General features: G+C 64.0%; 1 protein-coding gene across 2 annotated transcripts in view; it reads left to right on the top strand.

The window, feature by feature from the left end:
- The window catches only part of KCNN3 (potassium calcium-activated channel subfamily N member 3), a 120,973-nt gene that overhangs the window by 6,028 nt on the left and 88,524 nt on the right, over positions 1–26,421 (top strand). The window contains exon 1 of one of the 2 annotated variants that reach the window (XM_086694070.1): positions 25,997–26,265. The exons of the other annotated variant lie outside the window; for it this stretch is intronic. The gene's annotated coding sequence lies outside the window, so the exon portion shown is untranslated. Of the gene's footprint in view, positions 1–25,996; positions 26,266–26,421 lie in introns of those variants that run through there. 2 annotated transcript variants of the gene reach the window in all.

The following is a 26,421-nucleotide window of genomic DNA, read 5'->3' as shown; positions in this document are numbered from 1 at the left end:
GCATAAGGGCAGAGGGGCAGCCGGGCTCGGCGGGGTGACCGGCCCGCGCCTCCTGCCAGACCCGGGAGCCGCGTTGGGCGGGTAGGTGGCGTGTTTGCGGACAGAGGCCTCGGGGTGCCCGTGCCTGTGGTTTCCGGTGTGTTGGCGCTGCTGAACGGGACGGAGCCCTCCGCGGACCCTCCTGCGTCACGGCCTGCAAGGCACGGCGGCAGGAGGCGGGAGGGTCGGAGCCAGGGGTCTGTAAAATCAGAAGACAGGGCTTTGGTTCTGTGGCAGTTATTTGCAAAGCACATTTGGGGGAGAAAATGACTGCATTTGAGAGAGTGAGGTTGTGAGGGGGCAGCGTGGAGGCGCCGCTGTGCTGGCTCAGCGGCAGGCCCGCCCTTCATTCGGACCTGTTTTCCTTCTCCCTCTTTCCAAACCCCGAAGGGAGAGGGAAAGAATCAGTCATTCCTCTTTAAATAACGAAGGGGGGGATTGGGAGGCCACGCTGTTCCCGGAGCCGTGGGGAGGAAGTTCTGGGCCTTTTCTTCTGCGGAGGAAAGTCTGGAGGAGGAGGCCGGGAGGAGGCCAGGGTTCCGCGGCGCCCCCGGGCTCCCCCCGGCCCCCCAGGGGCTCGGCTGCAGGCAAGGGTGCCGGAGGAGGGCTGGGGGCTGGCCCTGTGCCGGCCGCTGGGCGAGGGGGAGGCAGGGGCCGCTCTGTGCTCTGCCTCGATGGCTGTCCTCTGTCCTGGCTGGAGTGCTGGGAGGCGTGGGTGTGGTCCCGTCCCCTCACAGAGAAGTCCCCAGGCCGGACGCTGTCAGTGGGTGGCGGTGCTGGGGTGAGAACCCGGGGCCCTCGGCCCATCTGACTCCCGAGTTGAGGCCTTTCCTCGCCTGCTGCTGCCGGAGAAACTGTTTATGATTCCGCAGAGAGACAGATCTAGGTGGCCAGGCCGGAGACCCGCGTGCCCCACACTGGGAGGGAGGGAACTGTACCGGGGAGGGGCGGGGAGAGCGGGGCAGGTGCAGCCTGGGTGCCGGGTGAGGTGGTGGACAGGCCCCGGGGCGGTGCTGGGGGCCTGGCCGTACTGCCCCCAGGTGACGATGGACAGGGCGGGTGTGGGGGTTACAGACAGAACGAGAGCCCTCGCCGCGAGGCTCCCCGCCCCCCAAACCTGGCACCAGCCCCGGGCTCTGTCCCCTGCCCTTCCTCGGGGGGCCTCTTCCTCCGTACCGGCCACCCGGGTGCCCACTGGGGGCGACCGTGGGCTCGGCTTGTCCACTGCTCACGGTTTTTCCGTGCTTTCAGCTCCTCGCGACCCCACCATGGCCCTGGGGTCGCTACAAGCCGCTCCGTTCGCAGGTGGGAAGCGGGGTGCACCGGGGTGCGTGGGCGTGCCAGGTGCCCCTCTCAGGAGAGATGGTTCTAGATCCAGAGCCCAGGGCCCCAGCACCTGCCGTCTCCCTGTGCTGAGCTGCCACAGGCCTCTGCTGGGGGTTTGAGGGAGGGAACCTCCAAAAGCTTCTCCGTCCTGGTTCTAGAAATGCCTTCTTCATTCACCCTGGAGGCTCAGCTTCCTACCTCGGCGGCGTGAGGCCGTGTTTGGCTCGGTGAGCGGCAGTGAGTGTTACAGAAAGGCTGGTCTGCTTCCCTCTTGCTTCTGACTCGCCGTGCAACTGTCGTCAGGGCCCTTCACCTCTCCGGGCCTCTGGTTCTCCAGCTCGGAAACGAGGTCAGGGCCCTGGCGCTGACCCCCCACCCCGTCCCAGAGCTTTCTGACCCCACCGAATGTGCGTCTGTGATGTTCCACTGCTAAGACCACACAGGCCACCATCCTCCAGCTCTGTCCTTGGCCAGGCCCTCACCCAGGTGCCACCCACCCAGGCCGACCGCAGCGTCTACCGGGGAGGCTCCCTGCGGACGGTCCCCAAGGGTTAACCAGACCAGAATGGGAGCGTCACGGGCAGGGGCCTTTCTGGGAACGAGGAGTCTCAGGAGCCGGGGCCGAGGGGTGCAGAGGCCAGGAGGGGAGTGGAGCAGGGAGGCCCGGGAAGGTTGCTGGGGCCACGTGTCGTCCTAGAGGCTGGAAGCAGGGAGCAGGATGCCTGCACCAGGGACAAGGGCGCGGGGGCCGTTTCATGGCGAGCTGGCGGGGGCCCTGCCCACTGCACTTCTGTCCCCAGAGTTGTGACGCATCGGCACAGCCGACCTCCCAGCGTGGTGGTTAAGGGCTCGGGCTCTGGGTTTGAGTTCCGACTTGGTGGAATGTGGTGGGGGGTCCTCAGGGAGTTTCCTGGATCTGAAACTCACTTCTCAGACGGCAAGAGGGAATCGGCCCTGCCCGTAGCACAGCACCCGGTGCAGAGCTGGGCGCGTACTCAGCCTTGACACGTGCCCGCTGCTGCTCTGGGGAGCCCCGCGCCGACATGGCGCTCCCGTCGACCCACAGCCACTCGGAGGACCATGGGCGCGCAGGTCACCTCCCACACCGGTGGCTCTGGAGCAGGTGAGCACGTGTGGCCTGTGCCCCCTTTCTGATGGAACCGATGGCCCCCCCCCCCCCCCCCGCCCTTGGACGACAAGCCCCGGTCATGTTCCCGGACGGGTCTGCACGGGCGCATCTGGGCCGTGAGAGGAAGCAGGACGTTCCCTGGGAGGAGGGGCCGCAGCGCTAGCCTGGCCTGGGCTTCTGGCCTCGTCTCGTGGGACCCAGTTCTCCTGCTCACAGTCAGCAAGCTGTGGCCTGGGCACAGCTGACCGGGTGTGGCCGTGCAAACGGGACAGGTGGAGAGGGAACAAAAATAAGCCTATGGAGTCAGGCCAGAGGCCGAGCGTCCAGGAGGAAGGTCAGGGGGACACACGATGACCAGGCAGAACGAGGCTGAGAGCAGGGGCGGCAGGGAGAGGGCCAGCCAGGGGGCCGCCTGGGACAGAGCCAGGGGACCAAGGAAGCGCCGGGGCTTTCTCGTGTGACTTCGAGATGACGGGCTTTCCTCTGAGACCGTGACAGGGAATTCAGGGATGTGAGGCCTGTGGGTTGAGGCTTTCTGGGCTCTGTGCTGCGGCGGGCGGGGAGGTCGTGCCGGGGTCAGCGCCTGCCCTGTGTGGGGCACGTTTCCCCCCACGGGGCTACTTGGTGGCGAGGTAACAAGAGTTGTATTCTGAGTGGGGCCCCGGCAGTGCTAAATGAACAACACGCAAGTGATGTGCGAAATAACACGCACATTGGCACCTGCTATTTTGAGGCCGCTTGCCCGGCATTTTCCTTAAGGGACGGGCGTGATGCTGTGTCAGGCAAGTGGGCAGGTGCCTGAAAGGTCGCTCCCCCGGGGGCTGGACTGGCTGGTGTCGGCCCTGGAGAGCGCCCGGGCCCCGGGCCGGCGGGCGGCACCCGTGGGAATCGTGGTCTGGTTCGGCTTGAACTCTTAGATGCAGGAGCCCAGCAGGCCGGCGGCCGTCCTGGGGCAGCCCGCGGGGAGCGGGGGCCGGCCTGGGGCAGCCCCTCGCTGCCGGGTGACCGTGAGGCCGGCGCCTCAGACTCTGCCAGCCTCGCGTTCCCCGTGTGCACGTGGGGCGAGTGTGCTCGTGGCCCGGCGGCCTCGTGGCCCGCACCCCCACCCCCCCGCCCCCGGTGGCCCGCGAGGGGAGTCCTTCCTGGCCGGGCGCCTGCTTGGCTGCATCCTCGCAGGGATTTGTGCAGAGCTGTTCTCCTTTGTGAGAAGGTTCCTGCTTTTGACGAACTGGGGCTTAGCCATGTCTTCTCTTTTCTGGCCTCTACTGGGTCGGGGGTCGGCTTGCTCAGCCAGTGCCCGAACAGGCCCCCACGTGGCAGTGCCGGGAGCCGCTGACCCAGGTGATGTCGCCTTCCTCCAAGATGAGGGCTCGGGCGGGGTGCGCCAACCTGGGTCGGGCCACTGCCTTTGGAGGGGCTCCGAGTGGCCGTGTTGTTGGTGGCCTGAAGGGGGGGCCCGGGGGAGCCGGTGGCTACCTGGCCGGGGTGGAGCCTGTAAGCCGGACAGCCACGTTCCACGGCCCTGCAGGTGTGCTGGCTGGGTGGCTGTGGCCCCTGCCCACCTCCGCGAGGGGGGCGGAGCAGCGGCCACGCGCCTCCTCGCAGGACGGCGAGGCCCAGGGAAGTTGTGCGACTTGTCCGAGGCCTCTCGGCGTGGCCAGCGGCCAGGGCGCGGCTGGGGCCCAGGACACCTGCTACCAGGTGAGGCCCTGTTCCAGCTCCCAGGACTGAGGGGGTCCGCGCCCGTAAGCACCGCGTGAGCCACGGGGGACTCTCCTCTGGCATGTGTTGCTCTCCCCCGACTCCTCCTGAAACAGCTCAGCCTTCCACCACGGATCTGTCCAGCTGTGTGGCCTTGATCGGTGGCCTCTGTCTGGAAAGTGGGACTGTAATTCCTTTTGCTGAGTCTGGAGGTGGGCGATTCAGCATGGCGTAGACCTGGCCCCAGGGGGCTCCTAGGCCTGCGCGGGTCTGCGAGGCCTGCTTTTTCTTCCCGGAGCCCAGTGGCCACGGGATCCCACGGGATCCCTCAGCTGGTCCCGTGACTCCCTGCCCTCCCGCTCTGGGCTGGACCAGACGTTGTCACTGCTCCCGGAGTGTGGCCGTGCTGAGCCAGAAGGAAGGACGTTCGGCATGAGACACAGCCCCACAGACCGGGTCCGCCCTGCCCGCCGGCGAGGGGCAGGTGCCTCAATGGGGGGATGGAATGTCTAGAGCCGAGTGCAAGTCCGGGGTGGAGGCTGGGTCCCGAGGGTCTCCTTGTGGCCGGGCAGGGCCGCCTGTAACGCTCCTGTCCAGCAGCTCAGAGGAACATGAGTCTTATTCAGGAGGGAAGCAACGCAGTCTTATTCAGGAGTGAAGATGAGGCCAGACCGGGACATGACTCAGGGCTTTCCTGCCTCTTGTCTCATTCAGTCCTCACAACAGCCCCCCCCCCCCCCCCCCCCCAGTGACAGATGGCCCGCCCGAGGCTCAGAGAGGTCAGGAGGCTTGCCCCGGGCCTCGCAGCCAGGAGGGAGTGGAGTTGTGGTCTGAACCCACGAGTGCCCTCAAAGCCCACTCCCCTGTGTGGCCACCTCGTGGCCTGGCCCTCTCAAGCCAAAGTGCTGCTCCTGGAAGCGTCCACCCCGCCGGCCCCGCCCCCCTCCGGCCCAGGCCCTCCCGTGGGTGATTGGAGCTCTGGGGAGGGGGAGTGCCTTGGGTTTGGGAGCAGGGATTTGTTCACTTTCCAGGAGCCCCGGGAGGCTGGCAGGGCAGTCTGGGCTCTGGGGCCGAGGTCCCCCAGGGGGACAGTGTGTTCTTTCCCCGCGTTCCCGTCCCCTCTCTTGGGCTTCCTGGCCGTGAGTCCGGGCGGGGGAGGGGGGGTGGTCAGCCTCTGAAACCTCGGCCTCCAGACCTGGGGGTGGGGGTGCCGTGACTCCACCCTCGCCCGGAGGGGAAGGGCCCAACACTGTCATCGTGTGATCGAAACGTCCAGACGCACGTGCTCACCAGAACCCAAATTGCGGGGCTGCCCCCGAACCCCTGCTGTCTCTGTGCAGCCACCCCCCTGCCTCGTCCCGTTCATGGAGGCCCAGTTCATGGCTCTCTCTCCTCGGTCCGTCCTGCCCATGTCTGTCCCAGGAACCCACCCGCTCCCTGCCCTCTGCTCCCCGACCCTCGGTCCCCAGTCGTAGCTGGCTCAGGAGGCCAACAGGCGCTGGTGTCCTGCTGGGCTCTGGGGTCCAGCACTGACCGAGCAAGGCGTGGGGCTCACGGGCGGGCTGGGCGGGGCAGAAGCAGGTGCACGAGGCCTGCAGGGTCTCCGTTCCTGCCTGTCCTCCCCCTACCTCCCCGTCTCTCATGTGCCCGCAGCCGCCTCCCAGCCGGCCCTGCTGCGTACATTGTCCAGGAGAGCCTGGCCCCGAACACAGCAGATCTGGGTTTGAATCCTGCCTCCGTCACTGCCTGCGTGCGTGGCTTTGGGCGAGTTGTCTTGGTGTTTCTATTCTTACCCTTGGGGGTTAATCAGAAGCCCTCTTTCTGGGGCAACTGTGAGGATTGAATGGCACACCCCACAAGCAGAGCACGTGATGTGGTTTGGGCCCGCGCTGAGTGCCAGTCGGGAGTGCAGGTGCAGACGACATCCCCGTGCTGGGGTGGGGAGGCTTGTCTCCCGGCCTCGGTTTTGTCATCTGGCAAATGGGAGAAGTGAGGATGTGGCTGGAACAGCCACTCCGGTGGGGAGGTGAGGCCCAGGGAGTGAGCCGGGGAGGCTGGGGTTCCCCAAGCTGGTCCTCTTCCGAGGCCCCCTGTCCCGGGAGTGAAAGCCTGCGAAGGCATTGTGGCTAAGTGGATTTTGTCACTCGGGAAGCAGCTGAGAGAGACAGGCCCTTCTGGCCAGCCTCCCTCCCTGCTGCCTCCTCCCTGCAGGCCAGCCCTTGGCATGAGGCCTGCTCACTCCTGAGCTCTCCTAGCAGCAGGGATTTAATTACTATAATGTAAGTAGCCGTGGCTTGAGGCCTTTTGGCGGAAGGGAAACAGATTTGTCTTCTCACTGGGAGAATAAAAATCGATGGGAAGGAAAGGACATGTACCTTCCTGGGGCGGGGGGGGGGGGGGGGGGGCACGTGTGCGGTTCAAGGACCCTTGCTACTTGGTTTTTGCCTTCCGTGGCGGCCAGGCCGCCTCTGTTTCCCCCGTGATCCTGGAAACAGATCAGCCTACCACACGAGAGCCTACTATGTGCTAGCACTGCCCCTGAGAAATTTGCGGCTGAGTAGGCACCCCAGCAGGAAAACAGATAACTCTGTGCATTTGGCGGATGTGGTTGAACGTCTATCATGGGCCAGATTGTTGGAGGCTCTGCAGACAGAGCGGGGAAACCACAGCAGACAGAAACCCCAGCCTCCGGGAACTTACATTTCAGTAGGTGAAACTGACAGTACACTGTGTAATATACCTATGAGCTCCGTTAGATGGTGTTAAATGCCCTGAAGAAACACAAAGCTGGGTGGGGAGGCAGAGAGGGCCTCCCCAGAGGTGACATGTGATGAGGGGTCTTCCGGAGCTGAAAGAGGAGGAGGAAAGAGGCCAGGTCGGGGCCACATCTGAGCGTCTGACGGCCACGCCCGTATAGACCGAAGTCGGGCCACGTCTGGAACTTCACACCGTCCGGGAGCCGTGTTAGAGAAGGTGAAAGGGAAATGTGAAATTCACGTTAATGTTTTTTTTTATTTAACCCTATATGGTAAAAATATTACCACTTCAACACATAATCAATGGAAGGAATTGCTGAGACAGTTAATTTCTGCTTTTCCTACCGTGTCTTTGAAATCCGGTGTGCGTCTTACAGCACCCTCGGTGGGGCACAGATCTTCAGAGGAAGTCCCAGATCTGCTTTTAGAGTTCAAACTTTGTGGCTAAAAAAGTAGACTTGCACACCCAAGTTGTTGCAGATAGGTCTACAAGTTTTCCAATAAATGAATGGACCATCGATTTTCAATGTAAATTATCGGAAATGAAATATACTTAGAAATCCTGTTGCACTGGCCACGTTGCCAGGCTCAGTGGTCTTGTGGCCGGTGTCCATCTTGTGGGAATTGGCTCTTTCCCCCGGGTGAGGTGGGGTCTCTGAGGGGCGTCGTGAGGTCTGACATACATTTTAATAGGATCCCTCTGGCCACAGAGTTGGGAACAGAGGAGGGGGTGGGGCAAAGGGACCCAGGCAAGGCCGCTGGCCACGTGAGGGTCATGGTGCTTTGGATGGGGGCGGGACCAGCGGGAGGGTGAGACATGGTTGGATCCTTGGAAAGTTGGGGATTGGATGTGGGGTGTGGTAGTGCTGGGGAAGGGGAGGCGGGGAGACAGAGGGGAGTCAGGAGAGGGCCAAACAAATGTGAGAAGACTGGGGGGAAGGTGGGATTTGGGGCTGGACTGAGGTTTGAGGTGCGTCAGGGGGTGGCAACCCCAGAGGTGGTGGGAGGTCACAGGACGTGCCCGGGGCGTGGAAGGCTCTGCCTGGGCCCCCGCGCCGTGGCGGATGGATGGATGGCTCCTGTTGTTCGTTCCTGGGGACGGTTCGTGGCCACTGGCCACATTTCAACAGCATTCACGTCAGTTCTCTGTTCCTCCAGCACCACCACGATCACGGGTCGGAGGCCACGGGAGGTCGCTGGGGTCTTTCTGGGCCAGAACCATGCTTCAAGGTCAGGTTTCCCTGCCCTAGGCTGACCCCAGAGCAGTTCGATGAATGAATGGGTCCTGAGCGGTGGAAAGCACCCCTAGCATGGCCGAGATCTGCGTTTCTAATTTTCCCTCGCATCACCTAACCAGGGCGTGGGGCGGGATGAGGGAGAGGCCTCACCGCGGCAGGGCCTGCCAGCCTCACGCTCACCGCCGTGTAGCCCAGTGTCCAGGGCTCTCTGGGACCATGCACGGGGCCGCCGTACCTGCCCCCTGACGGCTGGGTGGGTGGGGGGGACTCGGGGCCTCCTCGCTCCTAAGGCCTCCTCCGTCGGTCTACGCGTGCTGGGACCTGGGCCTGGAGGGCGAGGGTCTCAGGACCTGCAGACCAGGGCCACTCTGCTCCGGCAGCCCAGGCCTGCTGGGACCCTGAGCCTTGTCGGCCGTGGGACTTTGGTGATTTAACGTTGGGGTCTGTCCACGTGGAGAAGGGGGTGACGGTGCCTGTCTTGCCGTTTTGTGAGGCGGTGTTGATGCGGGACCTGACTTGGCAACCGGACACTTAGGAAGGACTGGCCCTCGGCCCTCCCTCCTTCCAGGGCGGCCGGTTCGTTCCCCATCGATGGGGAGAGTGAATAGCGACCCCCCCCCATGACACCTGGGACCCAACCCCCTGCCTCTAGGTCAGGGCTGCCTAACTGCAGTGACTTTGCTCCCCAGGGGCACCCTCAGCGGTGCCTGCTGACATCATCGGTTGTTGCGAGTCGGGGAGGGGTGTTACATCTCAAGGAGTGGTGGCTGGTGGACACCCCAACACACGCCACACCGTCCCCACAACAGGAATTGCCCGGCCCCACATGTCACAGAGGTTGGGAGACCCTGCTTTGGGGGACTGGCCCTCCCCGGCTCTTGGGCGAGAACCGGTCAATGCTGCATCCGACCCTCGCGACACCCTCTGCTCAGTGGCTCTGGCTGGGGCGGGAAGGCCCGGGTCAACACTGGCCTCAGTGGGTGTTTCCTTGTTCCTAGCGTCTCACAGCCTCCCCGCAGGCCAGGTCAGGTCCGTAAGTGGGACAGTCTCTGAAGCCACCTGGGGCCAGGGGCCGCTTGGCCAGCTGCGACGTGCTGACCAGAGGCCATGGGACTGACTGTAGACTTCCTGCCCCAACCCTGAATGACACTTCGGGGGAGGGAGAGCCCAGGACGCCCCTGCCCCTGCGAGGCTGAACGGTGTCCTCCCAGACCTGCTCCATCCGGCCTCTTGTTTCGCATTTCCTTGAGCACGTGGGGCTGGTCTCCATCTGGGACACGGAGTTTGCAGGAAAACGCAGGGCCATTATTTCTGCGCTGCGTGAGTGGGAGACAGAGCTGGGTGAGCAGACCTCGCAGGGGAGAGTAGGGTGCGCCGGCCCGGGCATTGCTAGGATCCTTCTGGGCTCCCCCGTGGCCACGACGGGAGACGAGTGTTGCTCTGAGCTCAAGACCCCCGGGAGAGGCAGGGCTTGCAGCCGGGGAAGGGTCCGCACCAACATGTTGAGGGGCTGAGGACCCTCTACCGGGCGGCCTTTCACTGACGCCCGCTCTCTGCTGGGCACTGGTCTCGGAGGGGGACGCAGGCGGACAGCACGTGGTCTGGGAAGGTCAGGCCGCAGCAGGCGGGCATCGGTGGCAGGTACAGCTTCGTGCTGGGGCCACGCCCGTGCCTCTTCATGTCTGGAGGCTTCTCGGAGGAGGTGAGGGCTGGGCTGGGCTGTGAAGGAAGGTAAGGCTTTGTGGGACAAAGGAGAAGGGACAGTCTGGCTGAGGCCCGAAGCCGGAGAGTTCCGGGTGTTCTCAGGGAGGGGCGGAGGACGTGGGTTTTTCCAGAAGTGTTGGGAACAGAAGGCTGGAAAGGGGCGTGGAAGCCGGTCACGGGGCCTTGCCCAGCAGGCACTCGGGTCTAAAGGCTCAGAGAGGGAGGGAAGGCCTTTGAGCGGCACAGCAGTGTGGCCAAGCCACGGCAGGCCCGTAGGAGGGCCGAAGCAGGAGGCTGGCCGGGAGGGCCCTGCCGTGGTTCCAGGGAGGAAGCCGGGGCCGAAGCAGGCTGCGGTGGGGGCAGGCGGTGTGGGCTCCCCCCCCCCGCCCCGTCTCCACCCCGAGTACCCCGGTTGTACGTGCAGGTCGCTGCGGGCTGTCCCTTCTCCGCTCAGAGCCCTCCCGGCCCAGAGAGCAGCCGCCGGCCCGGCGTCGCCCCCTCCTGCTTGTTTTCACAGCCCCGGGCGTGCCAGGTCGCAGCCCGGCTGGTGGGCAGTGAGGCCGGGCGAGCACCTCCGTCCCTGTGCCCGTGAAATGGGGTAGTGATGCCCGCAGGGTGGTCGTGGAGAACGCAGGTGCAACGTTCTTCGACCAATAAACGGCCACCATGTTTCATCCGTGAGAGGTGGTGACAGACTGGCCGTGATGAGGTGGGTGGGTCAGGACTGTGTCGCCTTTATTGTTTTTAATTTCTTTTTAAATTTTTTTTGAGAGAGAGATTGAGAGAGAGGGAAAAGCGGGGCTCACCTGAAGCGGGGCTCAAACTCACAAACTGTGACCTGATCGTGACCTGAGCCGAAGTCAGATGGTTAACAAGTGAGCCCCCAGGTGCCCTGGACCGTGTCGCCTTTAAAACAGACATGGGGCGCCTGGATGGCGCAGTCGGTTAAGCGTCCGACTTCAGCCAGGTCACGATCTCGCGGTCCGTGAGTTCGAGCCCTGCGTCAGGCTCTGGGCTGATGGCTCGGAGCCTGGAGCCTGTTTCCGATTCTGTGTCTCCCTCTCTCTCTGCCCCTCCCCCGTTCATGCTCTGTCTCTCTCTGTCCAAAAATAAATAAACTTAAAAAAAAAAAAAAAAAACAGACACAGGTCGGGGAAGGGGTTGCGATGCGGGGTTTTGTCTTGGATGTGTGGGCTCTGAGGGGCTGGGGGATCCCAGGAGGATGTCCGGCAGGAATCGGGCCACGCCGGGGTCTTCTGCTGGCATGGTTCACTTCCCTCGGAGTCAGCGCTCCAGAACCCTAGCCACACCGCCGGCCAACCCAGCGTGGTGCCCGGGAGCGGGGGCGGCACGGCCAGCCCGGGCTGAGTCCCGAGGGGCAAGGGCCCTGGCTTTGGGATCAGTAGCCTGATATCCAGGCCGGTTCTGCCCCTCTCTGTCTGTGCGACCCGGACACGCGGGTTCTCTGCAGGGCAGTGTGGGCGTCACGTGGATCCCCCGGGGTGAGGGGTGTCGGTCGCCCCACGGTGCCCGGCACAGAGGTGGGGCGGGGGCAGGGAGGGGTGGCCCGTGAGGAGAACCCAGGGCACAGGGTGGGGGGGGGGTCGGGGGGCGTGAAGGTGTCGGGCAAACCGGGCCTCACCTCGGGCTCTGCCCTTATTACCAGGATGGCTTTGCGCCTCTGTGTCTCCACCCGTGTGTGTGGGGGCGGGGCCAAGGACCGGGTTGGGTCTGGGGGCCACTGTGATGCCTGCCTCTGGGCACGGTGACAGTGATGGGTCTGGGTGGATAAGCGCCGGGACGTACTGAGGCCTAGTTCACACGCATCCCTCCTATGGGGCCCACAGTGGGCGGATCGGGCAGGACTGCCCTGAGGGGCGGCCTGAGGACTGCGGGGGCCTGTACCACCCGCCTGTGCTGGGCAGGGGGAGGCGGTGCCTCTTGGGCTGGGCTTCCTCTCTCCTCTTCTCCTTGGCTGCCTCTCCGGAAATGAGACCTGGCCCGTGTGGACAGGTTGCATGGGCAGGGGTGGGGCGGGGGTGGGGCAGTGCAGACGGCCAGGGGGAACGTCTTCTGCAGAGAGGGTGAAAAATGGGGGCGCCTGGGCAGCTCAGGTCATGATCTCACGGTCTGTGAGTTCGAGCCCCGCGTCGGGCTCTGTGCTGACAGCTCAGAGCTTGGAGCCCGCTTCGGATTCTGTGTCTCCTTCTCTCTCTGCCCCTCCCCTGCTCCTGCTCTGTCTCTCTATCAAAAATAAATAAAACATTAAAAAAATTAAAAAAAACCGAAACAACTAAGTCAAAGTCAGTCTGCCTTTTATTGTTACCACGTTCCAACTCTTCTAGATAAGGTCGGTGATAAAATTCTCCCGGAGAATTCTCCCTCCTCCCGCTGTGTGGAGATGGTCCAGGAGAGGGAAACTGGCGGGGGCGGCAGGGGCAGTGGAGGTGATATGGAGACTGGGCGTTCACGACCTCGCAGGGAGGAGGGCAGGGCAGGGGTGAGGCATGTGGGGTGCGGGTGGCTGCCGTGAGCTGGGGCCACACGGGCCCTCAGACGTGGCCAGGACTTGGGACAAGGGTGTGTCCCACCTGCCAGGTTCCAGAAGGAAAGCCCCAGCTGGGTGGCCGCTGTCTCCCGAGGAGGGGCGACAGGAGACAGGCTGGGGCCCACATTTTCCCACCTTGCATAACAGGGCGTGCGTGAAGATCTAAATGAGCACTTTCAGAGTTTTATTACCGTGATTTAAACAGCGTTGTGGGAGGGCCCACATGGAAGGATTGTGGGAGATTCTCTCTAGACTGGATAGGCTCAGTGGACGTGGGGGGTGGGGTGGGGAGGGTGTCCCCGGGCTGGAGAGGCGCTGGGCCCCAGGACCGTGTGCTCGGCCTCTCTTCTGCCTGAACCCTGGGAGGCTCTTTGCCAGAGACAGCAAGGCGTGGTCTGCTCTGGAGCCTGACACCGCGGGTCCCGCTGTGCCTGAGGCACACGTGTGTCAGTCACTGGGGGCCTCAGTGCACCTGTGTGACTGCCTGAGGGGGGTGAGACCCCGCTTCTGGGCCTGCTCCCCAATGCAGGTGCATCTGGTTCCATTTGGAGCCCATTTGAAGCCAGTGGGTGGGTGAGCGGCCAGGCTGCACTGAGACCGTAGGCCCTTCCCAGAAGCTCGTGGCGCATGGCGATGTGGGCAGGATGTGGAGGAGAGGGTGGGGTGTGGTGTAGGAAGGGGCAAGCAGGTCCCATCAGGGGTCTGCCCTGAATGATTGGCATTAACTGCCCGAAGGCCTGTGTTGAGAAGGATTCCAAGGTGTGAGCTTGGTGGGGAGAGTGTGGTGATTGATTTGTTATGTCTGTCCTGGGCAAGGAGGGATGCAGGGGTGGGAAGGGGTCCGCCCCCTACCCCTGTGCAGTGGAAACAGCGTGAGGGGCCCGTGTTTGATCCTGGTGAGCAGCTGCCCCTCTCTGGGGCCAGCCTCCTGAGCCGCAGGGCGGGGTAAGGAGGAGCTGCAGGGTGGGATAGGGAGGAGCCGCAGAGTGGGGTAAGGAGGTTGCCCTTCCAACATGATGGGGGACCAACGGAGAGGGCGGAGTGAGAGCACTTTGTGAAGAATAAGCAGCGATTCAAGCCCAGGCTGGGGTCCCCATTGTTGCCCAACCACCCACGGACCCAAGATGACCTGATGATGGTCCCATCCGCCCTCTCTGCCTTCTCTGCCCCCTGGGACCAGACTGCTCTCTGGTGGAGTGAGAGGAGCACCTGACGGGGGGCCCTTCCTACCTCCGCCAAGGTGTCAACAGAGTGGCCGTCCCGAGACCCCAGGAACCCCCCCCCCCACTTATTCTGGGACTTCACGTTGAATGAGGAAAGGACAGGAGATCTCTCGCCGTGATTCTTACTCTCTGTTAAAGGTAGCAAAATTGCTTTATAGGCTCTAAAAGCCTGACGAGACCGTAAGTTTAATATGCATGATTATGCAAATCTGTGCCGGCACCTGATTTGCATCCTGGGGGGCCTGGAGGAGCGTGGGGAGCGTGAGGGTGGGGGGCTGTGTGTCTCTCGGCCCCTGTGCCTTCCCTGCTGGCCTCTCTGTCCCCCTGCCCTCAGCCCAGCGGGCCTCTCACGTGCAGGGGCTTCATGGACCCCCAGCCACCCCTCACGCACACACAGCTTTCCCTGAGAGTCCCCGGGGGCCACCGCGTCTCTGAGCGGCCATGTCTGCCGTCTGCATCATAGGCTTTCCTGGGGCGCTGCGGGCAGTGTGGCCGAGAGCCCCTCGTTGATGTCCCCGGCTGCCCCCTGGGCACCTCCGGGCATCGCTTCCCAGGGTCTCTGCCCCTGGCTGCGAAGCGGGCCCTACCACCTGCTCCTCCCGCCCTGGGCCCTCGCCCAGCCCTGGGCTGCAGGCTTTCTGGCACCGGGAGGGCAGCTCCGTGTCCCGGAGAAGGGGGTCTGCACGGTGGCCACAGGGCGAGCCCAGCTGGGGAGTGGGCATCTAGCTCCCGCAGAGGCTGAGCAGGTTGTCGGGGCCGCGTACACAGTAGGCGCCGAGCTTTGCGGGCCAGGGCTCCTGCTCGGCGTGCCGACCACGGATACGGAACAGGGCTCGTGGCCCCATTTACCGACCTCCCCGTGGAGCGGCCGGCCCTGTGCAGAGCCCCTCTCTACACGTGCCATCGCATTTACAGTCACCGCACTTCACGCCGTGTAGACTGTAAGCGCCAGTGGGGTTCCCCCACCCGCGATGACCGGGGGGGGGGGCATCCTGACCCTGATGCTTTGCTGCCTCTGCTGACACCAGACCCTTCCCTTGAGGGTCTTCATGGTGAAAGAGGCGTGAGCACATGGTGGGTGACGCGTGCAAGGAGAGAGGTTTGGACCAGGAACAGAGTGGCACAGACAGGAAGTCACGGAGGCCCAGGGAAGGTCACAGAGGGTGGCCCTGAGCCCCGTGGGGATACCAGACGCTGTGTGGCACCTGGGAAGAAGCCAGCACAGGGCGCGGGTCGGTGGCCTGGAGGGGGAGTGGGGGGCTTTCAGGCAGGTGGGGTGACTCCAGATGTCGGGTCCATTCGGCCCCACACGGGGGGCAGTACTTGGTGGGGTGGAGCCGGCCTCCTGCCACCAGCCCTGCTCAGGGGGTCAGTCTGGGCAGGTGTGGGGTGTGACCCCCAGGGGCTCTTCTCCTGGGGTCATAGGGTCAGCAGGTGCACTGGGCTCCCCAGCCTGGCCAGGCCCCCCTGAGGGCCGGGGGTTTGCCTGCAGGAGGCCACACGTGTTCCTATACCTACACCTGCTCAGACCCAGGAGTGGGGGACCTGGGGTTCAGAGAGGGAAGTGATGTGCCCCGAGAAACACAGCCAGTGGAGAGGCCGACTGACCCCGGGCTTCTGGTCTGAGCCTTCCGGTCCCTCCCTCACTTACTGGCTCCCCAGCCTCCCTCCTCCTCCTCAGCTGCCTCCCTCCTCCTCCTCACCTGCCTCCCTGCCCTCCTCCTCCTCACCTGCCTGGGACTCACCCACACACGTACTTTTCAGTGTTTCCCTCCCACATCCCCATGCTCTCAGGCCAGGCTTTGTTCTGGAGAGAGCTGAAGTGGGCTGCCCCACACCCCCCAGGGCCGCCCGCAGGGTCCTGGTCCTGGGGAAGCCTCGATGGGTGGGAGGGGTGGGGGCGGAGGGGGGACAGTGGCTGCAGAAATTTGGAGTTTGGGGGGCCCCGTGCTGGAGTCACAGACGCGTGCATGGATCCCGACTCCATCAGCACCGGCTGTGTGACCCGAGACTTAACTTCCCTGAGTATCAGTTTCCTTGTTCAGCGGGGGTAATAGTCACACCCCCCTCGGTGGGTCCCAGACGGCTACATTTTGGAATCACCCGGATCTTTCCGGTGCTGACGCTTCCAGCTCCTTCCAGCTCCTGCCCTGTTTATGGGTCGGGGTGCAGCCCCGGGTGTCAGGGTTTTTAGAAGCCCCGCCCCCGACACGAACGTCAGCTGCCGGAGGCACAGGTGTGCGGGGTTGAGGGCGGTAACGCGGCCCCGGGGAGGACCCAGCCAGGGGAGGGGATTATTTTTTCATCCTTCCCCCTGCCTCTCATTCTGCATGGCGTGGGGTCTGGAGGGAGAGGAAGCGTTTGCCCCGAGGCCTGACCCTGAGGTGTCTGTCCACGGCCGCCGTTACTAGACCAGTCCCTCCAGGGTGACTTAGTCCGGTGTCCCCGTGAGTCTCCTCCTGGTGGCTTTGGGGATGGGACGCCGGTCCCCACACGGCCTGCGGCGTACCTGGTCTGGCACCGGGCAGGGCGTCAGGGGGACACAGTGGGGGCGGGGCTCGGGCGGTTTGAGGCTCTGGGGGCCCGAGGGAGCGCGGACCCTCAGCCGTCCCTCAGCCCCGGGACGTTGTGTCCACTGCCTCGGGAGCAAGAGGGGGCCTGCAGCCAGCCGGGGCTCTCGTCCCTCAGACAGCTCCTCACTCAGCTTCCCTCGAGTGACAAACACTGGATTTAGCTCTGGGGCCCCTGAGGGGGCAGTCGGGGTTCCCTGCCTCGGGCGGCTCCTCCGTGATGTCACCCACCACGTCCCCGCCTTCTCTCCTGGCCACAAACCCTACTTGGCAAATGCCTTTGATCTGTTTCTTTTTACCCCCCCACAACAGCGGGGCTTTTAATAGCAAGGACTTTTGGATCTCTAACCAATCGGTCACCAAATCCTATCCAAAGTGCACTCAGTATAGATGCTTTCATAAAATATATCACCTTTAAGCCAGTGTAAACCCGTGGAATTTGCACACTTCTTTCACAGCATCTCTACAAACTTCACGATATTGAAATCGCCACCCAGTGACCTTTTGGGAAATACTAGATAAATTACAAGAGACCAAGAGGCCGACCAAACAGGGAAACACAGTTTCCAGCGCTGTTCCCTCCGACTGTCAGGCTGACTCCCGGGGCGCCTCCCGCAGGAGCAGCCGGCGGGTCTGAGGGGCAGGTCTGGACGTGGCCATCCGCACGGCGTGCTGTCTGCTCTCCGCCACCCAAACACTCCCGCCGGCAGCCGGGACCGCAGAGGAAAGGCTCAGATGCGCGGCTGTGGGTCTGCCCCAGGCACTTTGCCGGGTGACAGCGGAGCCTGGCTGAGCACAGTGACCCCCCCGCGGAGCCGTGGGGTCTGGGCCACCCTCTTTGTGCGCAGGTCGGGTGCTGGGCACCGTCCTCCCTCCCAGTGGGTGGTGGCGGGGACGCACAGCAGGTGTAACGCCCGGTTCCTACCTTGCGTAGGGACACGGGACGTGGAAGGGAAAAGGTGTGCAATCACAGCTGACGGCCCCCAAGGGGTCTCCTTTCAGTCGTGGGGGCCGCTCCTGTTCCGGCGCCCACTGGCGGAGCCTGGGAACAGGGTGGGCGGGTGCGCACGTCACCACCCGGCCTCCGGAGGGCGCCGATCGCGGTTCCCTCTGTGGTAGTAGCCGCGTGCTGGAGGGCTCATCTCGGGGACAAGTGGACTCGGCAGCCAGCACACCTGCTCGGCCACCACCCTCTGTGACCTGCGCCTGTCTCAGCCGAGGGGCCGCTGGGCCTTGCTGCCGTTTTCCCCGCGGGGGTACCACCTTGCTGGCCCCTTGGCTGTGGCCAGAGACCCCGCAGCAGTCATGCACATGGAGGGCGGGGGAGGGGGGCTGAGAGTGCTCCTGTCTGTCCTCTCTCGGGCTGCCCGGGCGCTCGCTCGCTTCTTAATTGGAAAATTAACTCCATGAACATTAATGGAGTTTTTCTCACACACCGGGCGCTGTGCTAAGTGCTGGAGGCCGGGGAGAAACCGAAACATGACAAGAGTTCTGGTTCCTGCACTCGCAGAGCTCACGGCCTGCTCCGCGGTCCTTAATGCGCTCAGATGGTCTCCCCGGGAGGAGGCGGACAAGAGGAGGCCGCTCGGGAGGGTCGGGCGGCGGGGGCAGCGAGCCCACAGCTGGGTCTTGAAGGCGGGGAGGGGAAGGTCCGTGGCCTGAGTGAGGTGAGCAGGGGTCACATCATGCAGGTGCCATGCTCAGGGGATCCAGCTTTCTCCTGAGGGCCCCGGGGAGCCACGGAGGGATTTGGGCCGAGGGGCGGCACATTAGCGTTTGCTATGAACAACGTGGAGTGTATGTGGTTCGCAGAAGGAGCACAGGGGTCTCTGAAGCTGGATTCCAGATCTAGACCCAGCAGCTCGGGGACCTTGGCCAAGTCCTGGCTAGTAAGACCGGCCAGCTCCAGCGAGGACATTCTCCAGAGCCGTGACCCTTTGTTCCGTACGTGTCCATCCACCTCTGGCCACCTGGCCCATGTCTCCCGGCTGTCCCACACACTCCCAGCTGGTGGCAGCTGGACGGAGCCGGGTGACTTCCCCCAACCCCCGTGGCTCACGTCACCTGGCCCCTTACAGTTCTGCAGGGACACTCCCCACACCCGCAGCCCAGGGCCCAGCTGGGCTTCTGCAGGGAGACAGTTGGTTCCCCTGGGCCCCCCGGCCCCCAGCCCCAGTGACACAACAGTGGACTGGGAGGGGCTGCCCGGAAGCTAGGGACACCTCGGAGTGACCTCGGTGCCTCTGGAGAGCCATCCTGCTCCTCCACGCCGACCTGGTTAAGGCTTGTCACCGTCTGCCCTGGGTGCCGGGCCCCAGCCTCCAGTCCTCCTGCCCGGCCCCGAGCACCGTGCAGGGAGGATGGCTGTGGGGGAGGACGGGCTCTCCTCCACGAGCATCATCCCCTGCTGTTTGTTAGCCCTGGCGCTGGCCCCACAGCTTCCCCAGGGCAAGGAGCCGGGTGGGGGCTGCTTGGGGTCTCTGCTCACAGGTTATGCTTAGCGGCTGAGAGGATGGGTTCGGAACAAGTGGGTATCTGTTTAGTCAGTGAGATGAGGAAAGTAAAGGTGGCTCGGGACCCCCGCCCCCACCCCACCCTCCTGTCCCTGGACCCACACCCCACCCCTCTGCCCCAGGACACCCCCACCCCACCCCTCTGCCCCAGGACACCCCACCCCCCTGTCCCTGGACCCCCACCCCACCCGCTGACCCAGGACCTCCCCCACCCCGCCTGCTGCCCCAGGACCCTCCAATCCCCGTCCCTGGACCCCCCACCCCACCCCTCTGCCCAAGGACCCCCCACCCCCCTGTCCCTGGACCCCCACCCCACCCGCTGCCCCAGGACCCTCTACCCCCTGTCCCTGGACCTCCACCCCACCCCTCTGCCCCAGGACCCACCACCCCTCTGTCCCTGGACCCCCACCCCACCCGCTGAGCCAGAAACCCTTCCACCCCACCCGCTGACCCAGGAACCCCCAACCCCTGTCCCTGGACGCCCACCCCACCCGCTGACCCAGGACCTCCCCCACCCCGCCTGCTGCCCCAGGACCCTCCAATCCCCGTCCCTGGACCCCCCACCCCACCCCTCTGCCCCAGGACCCCCCACCCCCCTGTCCCTGGACCTCCACCCCACCCCTCTGCCCCAGGACCCCCCACCCCACCCTGTTCCCACCCCACCCTGGCCCCACCTTAGGTGCACTTTACCACCTGGATGCTCAGACCTGTGATGGGGTAGTTCAGCTTGATTCTACCTCCTTGGGAATTTGGCATGATATTTCATTCACTCACTCATTCATTCATTCATTCATTCACTCATCAAGTACTTGAGTAACTACTCCTACGTGCCAGGCCCTGTGTGAAGTAATGGGACAGAGAGACAAATGGGACACAGACCCTGCACAGAAGCCTAGGGTCTGGGGTGACCACCCACGGGAGCCCTGGGGCTGTGGAGCCTGGGGAGCTTATTCAGACCAGGAACCCTAAGCTGACGATCGTCACCTCTGTTCTTGGGACACAGGGAAATGGACACAGCGCAGGGGGGAGGCCACGTGGGTACGGAGAGCAAGGCAGGGCCGGGGAGGGGCACGTGGCAGGGAGGAGGCAGCAAGCGCTCCAAGACGTGCCCCACTCAGCACCCCAGACCCCGCTGTGGCTCATAGCCATGGCCACCCAGAACCCACAGAAGGACAGGCCCACGTGGTGGCTCAGCCCCGCCCTGGCAAGTCGGCCATAGACCGCTCACTTCCTGCTTGGTGCCTCAGTTTCCCATCTGTAAAATGAGGCCCCTGGAGGGGGATCTTGGCGATCAGCTCGGGACTAACATCCTGGGCCCGGCGCAGGGCGCGGTAGACACGGGGCAGGGGGTCCTCGAGCGGACGGCACCGTGTCCCCGTCCCCATGTGAGCGACACCTCGAAGGGGCTGTGGGAGGCCTGCCGTCTCCTCGCTCTCCCAGCCCAGCACCGGAGGCAGGGGGTCTGGCCTCTGCATTTGCCTGTTTTCCTGGTGTGGACATATTCTTCTCCGAGTTTCTGGTTTTGCTTTTTCTTTCTGTCAGTGAGAGATGCTCAAGGTACAGGATGAGTCTGCACGGCAGACGTGACTGCTCCCGGGCAGACCTGCCTCCAAGCGCCCGCACACGCTGTTCTGCCTGCCTGGCGGCCGGCTGCCCGCCCGCTGAAGCCCGGGGGTCACGTTCCCAAGCGTCCCACGCAGGTCACACTCACGGGCCTGTACAGAAAACAACGTTGGGAGATTTGGGGCCCCCGCCTGTGTGACCTCGGGGAATTGTGCAAATATCCCAAGCCTCAGTTTTCCCATCTCTGAGATGGGAGTGGCTCTTCCTGCCTCCCCGAAATCAAATAGGAAACCTGGCCAAAAAATGCTTTGTAAGCAGGAGAACCCTAAGCAGATGTCCAGGACGCAAGTACTCGGTAGCAGATGCATTCTGATACTCGGTCCTCTCCAGAGTTATAGCCTCCTGGGTGCTGAGAAATTCAAGTTACCGAGGGCTCAGGCAGGCGTGAGGTTGTCCGTAACAGATGGGGTCACCCGAAAGGGAGGCCGGGTAACCGAGGTTAATGCAGGCGCCGTGACACTGCCTCGCTGAAAACTGTGTCCGCTGATGATGCTGTGATCCAGGCACGAGGCCTGTGCGGAGCCTGAGCAGGGCCCTGGCTGAGGTTTGCGAATCCCAGCCCCCACCCGCCGCCTGTGTGGTGGGTGTGGAGGCTGGGAGGCGTGGGCCGGAGGGGAAGGGCAGTGGATCACACGATTCACTGTCTACACAGGGAAACTTTGGTATCACGTTAATTGTTACTGTTCCTGTTGATGGTGGCGGGTGACGGGCACACACCGGCCCCCGGCCCCGGGGTGCGCGCTCACCCCTCGCACAGACCGTAAACGCCGGGGCCCGGGAGCAGAGTGTTTCCACGTGCACTCTCTGGTCTTTTCACGGGAAGTCTGGAAGGAAGAGAGGACTCTTCCTCTGCCTGGTGGGTGTTACGGACAGTGACGGAACCGTACGGACGGCGTGGCCTGGCTTCCCGGGGGCCGGCCCCACGCAGAGGCATCCGCTGGCTGGAGTCGGGGGCTCCGTGCCTGCGGAGACAATGAGCCGGCAGCCGTGGCTTCAGGTGAGTGGCGGCCAAGGGGCCACGGCCACGGGCAGCACGGAATCAGAAGGCTCTCCCCTTACCTTGTGATCTCAGCAAACTGCAATCACCCCGAGCCTCCTGTGTCCTCATTTGTCAAGTGGGGACCACAGTTGTGTTGAGGCTCGAGTGACGCCTGTGTGACAACGGTAGACTCAGGCCTGACGCGTACATCCTCGTAGAGTTTGAATCTGGGCTCAGTCCCTAGAAGAGCGCCCTGCGGGGACCGCGGGGTCCCCCCGCAGCAGCTCTGATGCGAACCCGCTGGGGCGGGTGAGCGCCTGCCTGAGGTCTGGGCTGCAAGTCCCTGCAGGAAGGAAGCGGATGCCATAAGTACCTAGAGGGGCTGAGACCCCCGGCTCCCTGAGGTGTGGCAGGCCGTCTGGGCGGTGGGACCCCGGCTCTGCACACACGGGCAGGAGGCTCTGGGCTGATGGCTCCTCCGACCACGTTGGTGCCAGAGAGAGGGGGCAGGAGGACGCGGGAAAGTCGGTGGGTGCCGCCTCCGTCCGCACCGGCCTGCACACGCAAACGCTGGGACTCACGCAGCCCAGCCGGTCCCTGCACGGCTATCCCTCCACGTCTGTGTGGCGTCCCGTGCGCACGAAGAACCCAGAAGAGGGGTCTCTATGTTGGGGACTAGAGTTTGTTTTAGTCCCCTCGGCCACCTTATGGTGCAGAACTTTACTTATTTTCCAGAAGTTATTTCTCTGATTTGCCCTGAAACAGCCTCGGCAGGAACACCTGCTCCCCAGACGGGGTCAGTCCCCGCAGACGGATGGCAGTGAGTCACACAGGGTCCTGCCCGACAGGCGGGCGACAGGCGGGTGGGGCAAACACTGGCCCAGCTTCTGGAGACTTAGGGCCAGGTTAGTGCTTTCTGCTACGGCTGTGTGGCCTTGGGCGGGACAGAGCCCCTCTCTGGGCCTCACTTTCCTGGCCTGGAGTGGGGTGGGGGGCAGCTCGCCTAGAAGGCCCCTCCAGCTGAGTCCCAGCATCTGGCCGAGGACCTGCTGCCTTCGTGCCCCGGGGGGACGTGGCCGTGGAGGTGCCCTCAGCGTCCTGCTCCCGGCTGCCTGGGTGCTCAGGGGGCGCACGGACAGGCTCTTCCTTAGCTGGGAGGCTCCAGAACGGCCTTCAGGCAGTCTGCGGAGCCTGCGGGCGGTTGTTTTTCTCACCATATGGGATTCCTGGGCGTCTTAAAATTTTCATTCGGCCCAGACATTGCTAGGCTCGGGATGGTTCTGCCCCGTGTGGGGGCGGAGATGGTTCGCCTCCGGGCACCAGGCTGGCAGTGGGGTTCCCTGATGGGGCTGGAAGGGGATGTGAGCCTCTGGTGTAGGCAGAGGCAAGATCACAGGGCAGAGGAGGGACGAGATGGCAGGGAGGCGAGGCTGAGGTGAGGGGCACAGGCGGGTCCGTGGGCCTCACTTGGCATTTTTGAGACCAAAACCCGCTCCTGTGCCTGCCGGGAGACGCGGCCCGTCCACCGGAGGTGAACTGACTGGTTCATTGCAGCTGGCTGTGGAGGGGCCGCGAGTCTGGCCCGCTACCTGGGTGGACGGGAGGCGACAGGCCCCGCCTGGGCATGCTCGGTTCGAGCTGGGAGCCCAGCACGCACACAGCTTCCTGCAGGGCAAGGTGCTTTCCTGCTGTTTTATTGGTTTGGGGCCAGATAGATTTTAATAGATTTTAATAAGAGCAAATAAAACGACTTCAAAGCCGGCCACACAGCATGCACAGTTATTTGTTTCACACATTCTGGAACACGTAAGAAGATAGGGGCTCCTGCTGGCCGGAAGAAACATGGGGACCACGGCCTTGGTGGGGGCGCCGTGGCCGTCTGCAGGGGAAGCCCTCGCGGTGACAGGGACAGGAGACAGAGTGGGGCTCTGCCGCACGCCGGCGCGGAAGGGTCAAGTGGCTTTCTGTAACTCAGGGCCCGGGGCTGCCGGGACCAACCAGGCACGTGTGCCCCTCCCGACAGGCCTTCCCAAGACGCCCCTGGTGGCGGGTGAGCACCTGTCAACGCGGGAGGAGGCTGCCACGGCCCAGAGCGCTCGCCTCCTCACGGGCAGCGGGGAAGGAAGGGTAACGAGGAGCACAGTGTTTATGGGAGAAGGAGGCAGAGCCGCCGGGTGAGAAAGCGGGAGGTGGTGTCCAGGATGGGGTGGCCTGGGAGGCCCCAGCACCCAGGTTCTGAGCTCAACACAGGCTGGTGTTCGATGGGGGCTGAGCCGGCCTCTTGGGCCTCTGTGTCCTCACACGGAGCCAAGTGTGGCGACTAGCTGATCTCCCAGGATGCCTCCAGGCGCGGCGTTCTGTGTTACAAATGTGTCTAGGGGAGGGTGTCGAGAGTGAGGACTTTTGGCACGGGCGTCTGCGACGCCACAGTCAGAGCAAGGCTTCACCCAAGGACAGCACTCCAGAAGGCCGAATCCAGGTCTCTGAAACAGTCAGAGCCTTCCAAAGTAGAGATGGGCGGCCTTGATAGGGAGTGAGTTCCCTGTCCCTGGAGGTAGTCAAGCCGACTGAATGACCACGTGCTGGGACTCTTACAGAGAGGCCTTTAGGTTCTGGGCCTCCACTACTTATGTGTGCAGTTGCCCACTTGGCAGTGTCTCCTGCAGGCTGTGATGGTGGCCCCGGCTTTCCGGAATGTTCTTGTGCGCCTGGCGCAGCAGCTCTCGTCCCTGGCTGCACATCAGAATCACCGAAATATTCAAAATTTAACATGTCAGGGTCCAGGCCTCACCAGCAGACACTCTGATTTAATTGTTCTGGAGTGAGTCCAGGGCCCCTCGGGCCTAGATGGGTAGGGACTGTGGTGCCTGGCGGGTGAGCTTTCCCCCACCCCGTACTGCCTGATGGGGGGTGGGGGACAGAACCCCCGGGTTTCACTCTGCCTTGCTGGAGGGCTCCAGTCTGAGGCCGTCTGGGCCCCTCCACACCCAGCCCCCCAGCAAACATCGGTGAAGTGCCGACTGTGTGTCTGGAAGAGTCGGGCCGTCCTCGGAGCGGTTGGAAAGACCCCGTCGTGCGCGTTTCCACCGGCCACGTGGCAAGCACGTAATATAAAATTTGATTGAATTGCACGGAGTCTTTGCCAACGTTGTAAGTGGGGCAGGGAAATAAATTACAGACAAGCGGGCGGGACAGAATTCATGATATGCCAGTTCCCCTGTGCTCAGACCTTGTAAAGGAAAGTATCTCCTTAATTGGAATTATGTTTGTGGCCTTGGGGGTGACCCGTCTGACTTGGTATTTTGGTGCCATAGTCTCCCAAGTGACCTTTTTCCCTTCCTTGGGGCGTCAGGCAGCGGGAGAGCCAGGGCCCGGGGTGGGTCATTTCCTCCTAATTGGTGTCCTGGCCGTCACACCGGCTTCGCTGAGCATCACACGGCCCCCTCCGCTCAGCCCTGAGTGTCCTTGTTGTCAACCGCGTGGTGTCCCTTACACGCCAGGTTCCATCCCCTTCTGGGAATGACAAGGCAGAGGCCACGGAGAAACGCTCCAGGCCAACTTGACTCGGTGGGTTTTATTCGCGGATGGCTGGCTTCCCTCACTGGCCACGTCCCCGCCTGCCCGCCCCACACCAGGCGGGGCCGGCTGCACTCGCTGGGCTGGTGCAGACCCCCCGCCTGACCTGAGGCTGCTGGGGTCTGTTGTGACAGAAGGTGACCGAGGCCGAGCGGTGACGTGGCTGGGGCCCCGTCGGGGCAGGTGACACGGGGCTAACCCCTGTGGGAAGGCCTGGAAGGCGCCTTCTCATCCCTGCCGTCCTCCAGTCCCAGCGCTCCCCCGGGGGAAGCCAGCACAGACCTTTGGTTCCTGCTTCCCACGCTGGAATCCAGCCTCCTCCTCCTCCTCGCTCAGGGCTGCTGGGCAAGCGACCCGGGCCCCAGGGGGTCGCTCGGAGTCGCCCCAGCACCTGGCCGTGCAGCGCACAGTCAGCGTCGGCCGCCGCCCTCCCCTGCGCCCTGCTTCCTGTGTCCGGAAAGTCAGGGTGCAAGTGTCTGCTGCCTGACGCATCTCGCCACGTGCCCCCTTCCTTTGAATACGCCATGTTCGGCTGACACCTGTTGGCCTGCCGCGTGCCCGACCACACCCTCCACCCGCGGAGGTGGACAGATCAGAAACTCCGCCTGCGCCCCCCCCCCCCCCCCCCCCCCCCCCCCCTGGCTGGGGCATCCACCTTGAAGGTCGAGCCAGCGCACATCGGTGGGCAAACTGGCCTTCCCAGCGGAGGTGCGGCTGACCTGGCGACACGGGCGGTTCTGGGGCCCAGGCAGGCTGGGGACCTGCTCGGTGTAAGGATCACCCCGCATGGCATCTGGGTCGTGAACCGAGCAACACCCCAAGATTGAGGACTGACGAAGAGCCGTCTTCCCGCCCGGCCCCCGTCAGCTGGCCCACAGCGTCCCTGCGGCATCTGGGTCCGAGAGGAGGGTGACCCGTGTGGCCTCCGCTCTGTGCTCCCGGGGAATATGTCTCACGCACCCGAGCCGCGGTGGGGGACCCGGAACAGGGAAGCGAGGGAGGCCGCAGGGGCTGAGCCCCCCATCCGGCCCGGGGTCTGGTCAGACACGCCTCAGCCACCCCAGGACTCCCGGCGCAGGGCCGGCCCGGGGCCTGTGTCCTCCGCGAGTCGCATCTCTGGGGAGAAGGTGCCGCGGGCACTCATCGCCCCACGTTCAGGACATCGGCTCAGGGTCACGCCCCTGGTCACGCCCCACGTTCAGGACGTCGGCTCAGGGCCACGTCCCCTGGTCACGCCCCACGTTCAGGACGTCGGCTCACGGTCACGTCCCCTGGTCACGCCCCACGTTCAGGGCGTGGGCTCAGGGTCACGCCCCGATCGCTAGAGGGGCCGCCTGCAGGTATTTGTCCCTCCCCCCCGCCCCGGCTTCTGCCCGTTTCTGACAGTCCCAGCCCAGCGTCTCCAGGTCCCGCTCACCTGCCCCTTCCTCGGCCGGGTGGGATCCAGGCTCAGCCGGCGGGGGGCGGCGGGCTGAGTACCCCGCACGGGGCCCGGC

This window comes from Puma concolor, chromosome E4 (assembly GCF_028749965.1).
Source record: "Puma concolor isolate L17-30 chromosome E4, mPumCon1.1.hap2, whole genome shotgun sequence".
Lineage (NCBI taxonomy): Eukaryota > Metazoa > Chordata > Mammalia > Carnivora > Felidae > Puma > Puma concolor.
Note: the sequence above shows the minus strand (reverse complement) of the source record. Positions and strands in the feature narration are given on the sequence as shown.